This window comes from Falco naumanni, chromosome 8 (assembly GCF_017639655.2).
Source record: "Falco naumanni isolate bFalNau1 chromosome 8, bFalNau1.pat, whole genome shotgun sequence".
Taxonomy (NCBI): Eukaryota; Metazoa; Chordata; class Aves; order Falconiformes; family Falconidae; genus Falco; species Falco naumanni.
Window position 1 is genome coordinate 5,177,617 of NC_054061.1, and position 12,377 is coordinate 5,189,993.

Genomic DNA, 12,377 nt, shown 5'->3' on the forward strand with positions numbered 1-12,377 from the left:
CTTGGTTTGGAGCGGTGTACTATCAAAGACGGAGGCAGCCCAACAATTGCTGGTCTCAGACAGGCTTGGTTAAGTTTAATCACTCAGACTTGGCTGAGTCTACTGGTGAGTCCAGTTTCAGACAGGTTTGACTAAGTGCAGTCAGTCAAACTTGGCTGAGTCTCTCAGTGTTTACCACCCACCTGGCGACTTTGGTGGTGAGAAGACAGGAGGGAAGGCCTGAGGAGCCTCCCAGCACACACACTCACAGCCCCTCCGCTGCCTTTGGACCAGGCAGGCTGTGACACCTTCTGGCAATGGCACCTCTGTGTGACTTAAACCTCCCCAAGTCTCTCCTCCTCTGTTTGCAGATGATTACTTTTAACTTACAGTCATGTTCATTGCACTTTGCTGAGGACCTCTTAGAAAAAGAGCCCTGACCATCACCAGCAATGGGCACCATCAAACATGTACTGCAGGTGCAGAAGACGGTCCTTGCACACCTGTCTGCCCAGCACCCTCTCTTCCAGCAGCTAGCCTCAACCAGCCTCTGACTACCAGAGGCAAACCGCTCCTTGGGCAAGACCAGCTGGAGCTTGCCAGCCTACCCGGAGCTCCTCTCCCTCATGAAATCCATAGTGCTGCCAGGCTCCCTCCCTTCCCCAAGCTCCCTTGTGACACAAACCCCAGCTTACGCTCAGCTTCTTCACCTAAGAATGGGAAGATGTGCTGGATTTCCTCGCAGAAGTAAGAAGTTTCTGCCTGAACTCTGAATCCAACCATAGGAATTAATGCAATTCTTGTTGTCAAAACTACCTTAGACACCAACTTGCCAGTGAAGATGCCTAGTTTCTCCACAGAGCAGGTCCATTCATTTTCACACCAAGACCATTTGTTACCCTCATTTCTCCATTCAGAAATCCCTTTCGGGGAAAAAAAAAAAAAACAAACAAAAAAACCAGAATCACTACTTATCTGTCTCAAGAGTTGGATGTGGTATAAATTGAAATGTCACTTCAGAGGCCCCTGACAAAGCACTTCAGGAAGAAGGGCCCCAGCATTTGCGGCCTTTGCGCCAGCTGCTTTTCCATTTTGGGAAGGGTTTAAGATGGCTGGCATAGCCAGTCTCTTCCCACCACCCCTGCATTCAAGCCAGCGTCAAAAGTTCACGTGGTAATTACGCCATCAAGAGGTGAATAATAGTTTAAATTCCTCAGGCTGGATTGTCTAGCTGGAGGATCCAAGTAAATCCCATTGCCTTGCAGCAAAGGGCGAGCAGCACTCCTGGAGTTCAAGACCCCTTCCTCAGAGGTCTTCAGGCACAGATGAGAACCGGAGAGGCAAAAAACAGCCAAAGGAAGCAGGTGCAGCTCCCAGAGCATCCCTACACCGCCGTCTGTGCTGAAGGGCAGGATCCACCCGTCCTTGGGCACGGATGGCCATGATACAATTTGCAGTGACACAATAAAAATTATACAGCCACTAATAACCGTGCCAGTAGAGATGCTTTAGCCAAAAGCAAGTTATACCTTTTCACACAGCTTCTGGGACTCCGTGTGAATGAAGCAAGCAGGTAACTGGAAAAATTTAGGAGCTCATGCTTGCAGGAAACCCAACTGCAAGTCATATTTTCAAACTGGGAATCTGGGAAAGGCCTCCAGAACCCCACAAGAGGTAACTAACTCAGTGTACCTTAGACTGCTGGGCAGGACTTTGCAAAGCAGCTGAGCTGTTTTCATGGTCACAAAACTGACGAAGGCTGACAATGCCAAGACTCAACTGCCTAACACACCTTCAGCCTGTGGACGTGCACTGCTATGGTGGAAAAAAAGATTCAGTTTCTTTCTAGACATTTTCAGAGCCACGGGCAGCTTTGCCTGGGAATATCTCCTCCTACCCTTTATGCATTTACACAAAACGATTCCTTTAAACGAGCTGTTAACGAGCATTTTGGAGCACAGGCATTTCCACTAAACTTTCTGCACTAACACTGGGCACAGACACAACCCTGCACTTCAGCAATGCCCTCACTCCAGCTCCTCCGCTACACGGTACCTCACTGAGTAACGCATCTCGCTTGAAATTTAACAGCGCAATGGCACTGTGCTTCTGCCATCATCAGGACATTACTTCAGCTCCCAATGAGCTTCACACAGTTCTTCTACCAAGCCTGAAGGATGCTAATGTGAAACTGCTCAAGTCAGCAAGACTTGACGCTGGCTCCACCAAGCCCAAGCCATCCCCCTGCATTCATCAGCATTTGGGGAGAGGGGAAAAGCTCAAGTTTTCTTTATATCCCAACAGGAAATTCTTTACATTCCAGATCTGTATAGGAGTCCTGCTTCTAATGAAGTTTTGCTACACTTCTCTTTCTTGGCTCTCTTTCAATGTGGAGATTCACAATCGACCTGAGCTGGCATCTTTCCAGCGCTCAAGACTACTAGCATGATAAAAATATAACCAACTACAGATCTGGCCACTTTTGTATCTCACAACAATGGGCCTGCTTTTTTCCAGCTAACGGTGCCTCTCTGTTGACTTTCAAACAGGCTGGAGAGAATAAATTGCTGCAGTTTATTCCCATACAGCTGACATTCCCGCCATGCCATCACTCACAAGCAGGGATCCGAACATTAGAAATGTAACCCACCACCCCAGACAGCCTGCAGTCCTCAGAGGGGAGCTGGCGGAGAGGAGACTTTCCACTTCAAGAGTCAGCACTGACTCAAGCTGCTGGCAGCAAGAGCCCCAAAACCAAACTGATGGCTTAGAGAGGTGAGTAACACTTTAATTTCTAGCATACTAATCATGTTCTCAGGTTACGTGAGGGCTTTTCAGGGGGTGCGGAGGAGAGGCAGGGATATGATTTTCAATTTCAGATACCAGTGTTCCCCGTTCTGGCACACTGAGCTGCTTTCACCTGTAGGCTCGTCAACGGTGGTCATTTCAGCATGCTGGCAAACCAAAAAAAAAAAAGGAGCTCCAACTGCACAGCACACTTGGCTCAGTCCTGCCTGCATGAGCATCTCTGAGCCTCACACCCAGGAAACCCAGGAAGACTGTGGTTTCCAAAGCAAGAGAGGACTTCAGTGCCAACCAGCACGTGTAACAGGGGGCGAAGCCATGATGAGCTCTGCCCCCTTGAACATCTCGCAACATTAATGAGGTATTTTGCAAGCAGCCAATCCATTAATACATGTCTTGGGCTGAGAGAGGAGGCAAACGGTCCACAAGACACTCAGCTGAGATGCAGGCTCAGTTGTGCAGCAGCAGAGCGTTGGCCAGGCTCCACAGCCTCCTCCTAAACGTGGATCACAGGCAGGTTAAAAAGAAAAAGAGAAGGGCTAGAGATGCTAAGGGAAGAGAGTGGCCAGAAAATATAATGCATCTTCTCAGTAAGAGTCTTTCCATAGCACTGGGAACTGTACGTAAAGGGGTAACCAGAACCACAGGTGCGGGACTTGGATTTAGTCTCTCACCCTGCTCCACCTTTCAGCAGCACAGACTGCTCCCGTTCTCTAACAGCACATCGCCTGCAGCCAGAGGTTCACTGTCCAGCAAACTAACCCAAAGCTACCACCATCATGTGCCACGAAAACACATCACCTTGGCGGCTGCAGAGGAATATCCAGGAGGCAGGACACCCTGTTTGTGCCCCCTGCAACAGGGCAGCCCCAGAGGGTGACCCCAGGCAATAGGCACAGCTGGGGCAGTAACCTCTTCTCCTTTCCCAGCAGTGCAGGACCCACAGCCTCAGCCCTATGGCACAACAAACATCCTGCACATTATCTGCAGGCCTAACCCAGAGTGTTGTGAAAACCAGGGCCAGGTGTGGACAGGAGTTTGAGGTCTCCCAGCTCCAAATGACAAAACAGCTGAGGACCAAGCATTTCCTTCAGCAGACCAGGGAGTGGGGCAAACCTGAGGGCAGGATCTGCCCTTGAAAGGAACTTTATTCCCTCTGTTGCCTGGATATCAACTCTTCCTTTTCATATTTTGCTTTTCAGTTGCATTAACTAGTAGATTTGGGGTATCCAAGGGCTTTGCCCATAACACTGTGTTTTCTCCTAGAGAAATTCCTAGCTGTTGTTGCAAAAGGTAGCAAGAAAGTTAGTGGCACGTCTCCACTGCCTGAGAGAGGAACTTGGTCCACTTACCACAAATACTATTAACAAGAACTGCAACTCACCTCCAGTTCTGTTGCTTACTTAATATAAAACATTTTAAATGCATTTACCGACCAGCTCTCTAAACAGAAGCAAACTTTTTTTTGGCAAGGAGGGCAGGCAGAGACAAAGCCCTGGCTCCCTCGTGTCTTGCACTGCACACATGCCTTCGTATTCTCATTTCCTACCCTCCAAAGGCTACGGCTGTCAGGGGACAACCCCTCGCTGACTGCCAAGGCTGCTGCAGGCTCCAGCCGCAGCACTAGCTGGAGTTCACAGCCATCCGGACACGGTCGCGTTTGGTGCTGAACGTGGGCAGGTGAATTGTTTCCAGAGCAGCTGGGTGCGCGCTAGATTAGGCATTTTTGTTTTCCAGAGACTTCACAGTAACCAAGCAATACAGCTTGCTTTTGGGACACTTGAGATGGAGTTTATCAGACATGCTGTCTCTGTCACTCTCTAGTAGACAGAAAACCCAAGCCCTGCTGTATTTTTAGGGGGGTTCTACCTAGGAAGTTTGTGTCTCAGCTGCTAAAAAGGCAGCAATCTGAGCACCCACTGAGATCACTATCTGCATATACTCTTGAACGATTAATATGATGCCCAGCAGACCAAGAGACCACCAGTAGCTTAGGCTCAGACCACTGCTGACTTCCATTAGATAAACTTTTCACTGTAGAAAACTTTTTCACAAGAGGGGAACAGAGAGAGCATGACCAGAAAAACCTTTCCACCAGTTGCAAACAGAAACAGGTAGGTACTAGCATGAAATGCAATACAGGGGAAGATAATTAACTCATGCCTCACTTTTCTAATGAAATGGCAATAAAATCTAAGAGTTTGGGAACTGCATATCTACGGTTACAAAGCTGTAGCTCTGATTTATATTGAGTCAAGTGCAAGTTAAAATCGAGCCTGGCTTTCTAGATTGCCTTTGGGTGGAAATGAACATATTTGCTTTAGTGATGCGCTCGGGTTGCTTGACAGGCCTGCAGATTTGTATGACACCAGCTGTTTCCATATCAAATGCTGTCCACGTAGTTAAAATTAGACCGATCACATTTCCTGGAGGGGTTTCGGCCCTACAGTCCCCTGCCAGCCTGTGCGTGGGCCCCCCAACAATGAAGCGTTCACTGCTCAGCATAAACCAGGCACACGGTACTTTGTGGAAGCCCAAATGCCATGGCTACTCATTTAAACTAAACTTTTCTCCTCCTTGGACACAGGGTATGGCACATGTCACTGAGAGGTGTCTGTGAGAGTTTAAACAGTCCAGTCTTGATGCTTCCTAGAGACAGAAAAGAACCATTAGACCAGGTGTATGTTTATTTTTCATTCAAGAAACGTCTGTGCAAGTTATTTAATTTTATCAACACATTTTGCCAGCTCAATTTTCTGTGAAATGGCTTGGGTTTTGAAAAATTATTTCCCTATAAAAAGCTTCCTTTGACTGTACAGTGACAGCTTAATTTAGATGACTTGAATAATGACAGTTTTGAGAACTGACACTTTTAACTGCTTCACAGTCTATGCCTTACTGCTACAAACATGCCTCTAAACTACAAGTGTTCAGCGATATTCTGATTATTTGCACTTTGCAAGCATGATTTATGCTGCGTGTAAGAGCTTTGAGGCTGGAATATTTTTTTTACCACGTTTTACAATGCAACAGGTAGGTCCCTGTTGTGAGCTAGATGGTGATACTGCAGCATGTGCAAGGGATGACAGTACTCTGACTGCTGCGGGCCTTCCACCCTTGGTTATATGATGCACTCTGGGTCCCAGCAGTTTTGGATAATTACCACAAGCTGCACTGGTGGGACCAGAGCCGTTGGTACAGACTGTCTTTAGGTTGCCAACAGCTGCCCCAGCTTCTCTGGTGAAGAGATCAGAGGCAGGGCTTGGCCTAGACATAGGAACTGAGAGCAAGTATTTAAGAGACCGCAGCTCTGCCCCACGACACAGCAGCCCTCCAACCTCTGCAAGAGTCACACAAGGCCAAAACACTGAAAAACCCCTCCTTGTGTTGGCATCAATGCCAGCTGCATCCCCCTGCTCCCCCACTACTACTCTCACACCACACAGCACAAAGTTCATACTCTGGTATCAATTTACAATAAGTCACTTGAGATAACTTTGCTGCTCAGATGGCAGTGGAGGGAAAAGCCCTGCCCCAGCGTGAGCAGGAGGTGGGCAAAGACCCCCATCCTTCGGATGCTCAGCTCCCACGCCTGCCCGCCCCAAGGCACTGTGCGCAGCGGTGCCCAGGGAACTGGTTTCACCCATCTGTGATGACCGGCAGCAGCCCCTGCAGTTCACGTGCCCAGCGCAAACCCCGCAGCTGCTGGGGGAACCGCACAGCGATGGCGTGCCACCTCAGGGAAGGTGCCTCTGGTCAGATCCTCGCACCGCCAGCACAGGGACATGGGGACAGCTCTCCCCAGCAGCTCAGACAGACACTCCTCTGTCAGGAGGCAAGTGAGCTAAAAACATCTCCTGGCATGTCAGGGAAACTGGAGATGAGAGAGCTTTAAATAACATGCCCCTCAACAAACAGTCTCCAGGGGGGTCCTGGGTTTCTTGTTTAATTGTACAAGTTCCAATCTCGCCCACTGACTTGTCCCACTCGTGGAAATGCTGGCACTGCCTGTCCTGGGTGTCAGTGGTTGGCACACTAGAGTGGGGGCAGACCAGGCAGCAGCAGAGCCCCCAGCAGCAGCTCCATATGAACATGTGCCCAGCATGAGCAGTGCTGGTGGAGCTGAACCAGGACAAGATTTTTAGGCCAGAATTCTCCATGGGCACAGATGCAAGATGATAAAGTGCAGTGATGGGTAGCCTGGAGGATTACGTGCTGCTATTCATCGCCGGGGCTTCCCTGCCCAAGGTGCAGGCTGGAAGCAGCTCTCATGGCACTAGTGATCAGACAAGGTGCATGAAACCCAGCCACTCACCTCCGTTTTCACTGCAGCCCTCTCCACCACACAGCAAAACCACGGGCAGCTCAGGGGCCTCACGCGCAGTGGGACAAAAGGGCAGGAGGTCTCAGGAGCTTTGGTTCACCTCTGGATCCACCAGCTTTGGCGACATCAGGCTGGCATGGCAGAAGCATCAGACCACCAGTCAGGATATGCTGTGGGACAATCGCCCGAGACACCTGTGTGACAGGGGATGACAGAAGCTATAGCAGGCACTTGCTGCTTTGCATAGCACTTCAGAGAAAAATACTTTGCAGTCTTTGTGAAAGCTACCCCAGATTCCTATTTGCTCCTGAGCGCAACTTAGCTACTGCTATCAGTCTATAGACACCCCATTTGAAAGCGTCCCCACCTGAGGATATACTTCCTCTTTATTCCTATTCAAAACAATTTAAATCAGCTAAGTAAAAGCAAGAGGCTCTGGGACAGGCTCTTTTTCATTTTGGTAATTACTAATGTAGTAAAGCCACCCCTCGCTATTCTGAACGCTATAGCAGTCACAGTTCATACAGTGCTGTTCGCAAAATTTCCTTCTTCACAAAGAAGGGACACATGTAACAGGTCTGGTTTGGGGACAGCAAAGATCAGAACACGCTGCATTCTGCAGAAAGTGCAAACGTAACAGTAGAGCCTCTGACAGCAGAAACAGCAAGTCATCGTTGGAGCACCGGATAGCAAAGCCATGAGTCACAGACAGTTCCAAGCGCTGACCACACAATTCCAATCTTCTCCTAAGCCTGCCAGAATGACACACGCACCTCTTCGGAAGGTGTGCCCCACGTGATGTATTGAGCTGACTGGACTGCTCTCTCTCCTCTTTGGCCCCGTTAACTTAATCCTCCTTATGACTCACAGGAGAGTCATCATTGTATTCTAGGGTGGAGAGGCTAACTTACTTTCTGACTGAAGAGCGTACTGCAATATTTTGTACTTTAAAAAAAAAAAAAAGACTGTGGGTTGTCTTACGTATTAAGGCTGAGGCTCTGTTTCATTATTCACTGAAGGTGTCCATGGGGGAATGAGGAAAGCATCCTCCAGCAGTCAGCAGTGAAAGGGAGAGCTGGAATTTGATTCATGCCCTCCTCATGCACAGGCTCGTGCAGGCAGGAGTAGCTGCTGGCTCCTGGCACCGTGTGGCTGCAAGGAGGGGAACCGATCAGTCATATGGCTCACAGATTTGAACCAGCCCAGAGCAGCTCAGCACTGCCCCAGCACCTTAGCTCTCAATCCAAGCACTGACAACACAGACAGTTCTTAGGAAGTATTAATCCAGGAGACTGTGAGCCTGTAGGTGTTTCCACAGAGCTTTCAGGAAATAACTTTGTCTAGCTTTATTACTGTATAGCATCCTAACTGCAGAAATAGCCATTTTCAGTTCTTAAAAATAACATTCTTTCCATGGCACTTAACACTTGTCCTTAGGGTCCACATAAAAGCTCCCAGCCTCCTCCAAATGCAGCCACTGGGATGTGCCTGTGCCACATGAATGCCAAAGGTACACAGGGCACAGGCAGCAGAGAGCAGGCAGGGGTGTCAGGGTGCCCAGGGACTCCACAGATACTATTGCCTTTACTCACATCTGCATGTATTCTGCAGGTGATAGCCATAGGCACCGGTTTTCATGCACTACACTGCTCAGGATCTGCCGTCTTCATGTGTCAGGCAGTCTGGGCTCAAAATCCTTCCACATTCCGGTAACGCGCTGGCATGCAAAGAGGCGCGGCAGGGTTGGGGGTTTTTATAGGGAAGAAAGGAAACAAATGACCAGGATCTCTGTTTGACACGAATCTACTTACTTTAACAAGTATGGAGCCTCATGATTTCAAGTGGAAGCTTAGCATCTCTTAAAATAAGCTCTAGGCGTCTTTTAATGTCGGTGTTTAAAAGGGGATTTAGTCACTTGGTTCTAGGAACTCCAGTTTGACTCAAGTGTCCAATATCTGTCGGCAGTTCAGCTGTTATCCAAATAAGGGGAGGGAAAGCCAGGATTTTCCAGCCCTGAGAAACAGCTGTACTCAGAAGAGGCATGTAATGCAAGGGATAAAATTTAATTCATTCTCAAGCCCTGGTCTGTGAGCCCTTCCCAGCCTTTGGATGAGCAGCCTGACTCCTGCAACAGGTCCCGCAGGGCTGCTGGGGCCACACGGGACGCACCCCGCTAGGCGGCTCCAGCGGCATGCCAGGAGGGACCTCTGCTCCCCTCCAAGGGCTGGACCCGGGGACCTTCAAGGCAATCAAAAGGTGATTTGAAAGGTGAGATGCTGAGGCCCCATCTCTTCACACTGCGCTTGGAGTGGGATGTGTACCATGAGCAGTAACCCCCCCCCCCCCCCGGTATGTGCACCCCTGCACACTGCCCACAGCCAGCAACATCCCACAGACTTCACGGCCACATGAGCCATGCACAGGGTGTGTCTGCAAACGTCCCCCATCGGGGACATGCCTTTAGTTCCAAGATCAAGCTTTCTAATGTGCTTTTTTCCTACATTAAGCCCACTGTTGCTCAAAAGCCACTACATTCAGATTGCCGATGTTCTTCTCCGTGCAACATTCAGTTCTATACAATGGATGAACTCATCTGAAGCTTAGCAAGGACTTTCAAGCGTGGAGCACAGCACGCATATTTCAGCAGCAGTGCTGTTCTCCATGCTTGAACATCTTTGTTAATCCCAGAGGGAGCCTGCCCTTGAAAGCCAGCACGCCTTTCTGCCATTCCTGAACAGCATGTATGGAAATGCCACAGGAGTGCCATGCGCAATTTTTGAGATGCAAATCTAATATCCTACCTGCTTGAAGGGAGGCATTAAAAATCTACTGCACAGAAAATGAGCCTTTGAAATAATGCACTTCTGAACTTTAGAACAGTGCTACATGTTCTGAAAATATGCTACAAAAAATTGGTTTTGAAACGTACTCGGTGTTCAGCTGCATTGCTACAATTTAGAAAGACTCTCAGCAAGCTTTAAATCCAATCAGGATTCTGCAGTTTCTGTAAATACCTTGTCAATGGCTACAATAACCTCTTCTAGCTATCTGCTTATTTTCAGAATATCTTAGCCAACGCAAACCTGCCCTTCTCCCCACCCAAAGAGCAGCCATTTCAAGAAATCATTCCACAATGATTTGTGAATCTATCAAATTTCCCTGCAATCTAACCGGTCATCTCAGGATCTTTCGTGCGTGGGAAGAGAAACAAATAAAAATCACTCTTTTCTCACTTCCTACAGAAGGCTTGTTATTCACACCCCAGGAGCAACAGAGAAGCCACTTTCAAATCACATTTCCCATCACCAAGTAACTCACCACTAGAAAGTTCACTACTGAAGTGGTGACAACTTCCCCGTTTAGCCATATGGCACAGAAGAAATTCAGCTCCAGACGGAGCTTTCTCCAGCCCACTGCCTTTGGGAAAGCCTCATCCTTTGCAGCCCTATGTTCATAACACTGTTAAGCTATACAGGGTAGTGCCACAAGATATCCAAGTGTCTAGCATACACTCCCAAAGCTTGAACACCCCTAGGAAAACGAGTAACACCATCAGGTACATGCAGATGGCTTGCAAAATGCATCGCTTTCAAATTGACTGAAGGTTGTCATTGTATATAACTATTTGAGCCTGTTTTCTAAATAAAAGACATACTGGTACATTAATAAGATGATGCAGTCTAGGTCTGCCTCACTTCTAAATGTAAACTTTAATATTTATCCCTCCCCCCTACACATACTCTTTATAATGCAATGTATTTCAGATCCAGCAGATGCTCATTTTTTTCCTAAAACAGACTTAATGGGTTTTCCATGATCTAAACACCTGGCAAAAGGGCTCCATGAAGCTTTAATACTTTCCTAACCCTGTGTTAAATTTGTCCTGGTGTTGCATATAGCATAATTCTGCAGCCATGTCAACTATTCAGGTAATGCTAGAATGTCGTCATTATGGTTTGTGTCAACAGCATGATCTGTATGTACCTTGTAATCATTCTGGTGTTGGGTTGCAAAGGTCCTTGGACTCTTCATTCGGCTGAGTCTAATTCTGTCCTCTTCACAAAGATCTAGAGTTACACTAAGTAAAGGCTGACATTTACATGAGACATTAGGACTGCTAGAATGACTCACCAAGGTAAAACCTTGGCTATATATTCTTTCAAGGGCATAAGCTGTGCAGTGCCAACATTTCATAGAACCCTAGAATCATAGAAAGGTTTGGACCTTAAAGATCATCTAGTTCCAACTTCCCTGCCACGGGCACGGACATCTTCCACTGGACCAGGTTGCTCAGAGCCCCGTCTAGCCTGGCCTTGGGCGCTGCCAGGGACGGGGCAGCCACAGCTGCTCTGGGCAAACTGTGCCAGTGCCTTGCCACTCTCGTATGAAGAAGGTCCACTGACCTGCTGTAGAAAGCCTCCGTGCCTAGCAAGGCAAACACAGACAGACGGGCACATCACACGCGGAGCTTGGCAAGACTCGGGAACGGGTTCTCAGATAGTTAAAGAAGCCTGGAGCATCGCTCATAACGAAAAGGAGATATATCAGTGAGAAAGCAGCTATCTCAGAGTGACCTTCCAGTATTTTCTTGGAGGCTGAATGACCTCCTTTCATTTCTACTGCTAAGTCAGACAGCCACATACACAGCCCCACACACAAGACAGCTTTGCACTCACACAGAAGCCCACTATTTCAATCACGTGAGGGCTGGTCAGCATTGCAGCCACTGTCCAAATGCTCTCAGTACATGTACTCTCCCAAATTCACTATGCCCTTTAAAGCAGCACCAGCCACCACATTCAGCACACCTCGAAGTTCCCTGGTTCACAAAATATCCTACACCCCAATGTCATTAGGTCTCAATCAAAACCAGAATATTCAGACTAAAACAGTGACTGTTCCAGCGATGAGGCTTATAAGCCTTTTATCTGTTCCCATGAACTCTCCTTTATCCAAACCCAATATTAACATGGAGAGTTCAACACACTCAGGAGGAGCAAACTGTGAGATGCAAGGACCACGGAACGAGAGATGAGAACAACAGCATCTAATATGAAGTACCCATGTGAAGGATGAGTTGTCTACAAACCAGGGTGCTGCAAGCAATGTGGATTTCAAGGACGGCTTCTGCTTTAAACAGCAGACACCTAGAGCAGCCAAGTACAGACTTCCCAACAATGGCACCTCCTCTCAATTGAACTAGTAGGATCTGCTTTGGCAAGAGATCAGCCTAGCCTTCCTCGAGCACTGGCTGCTGCAGCATCACATA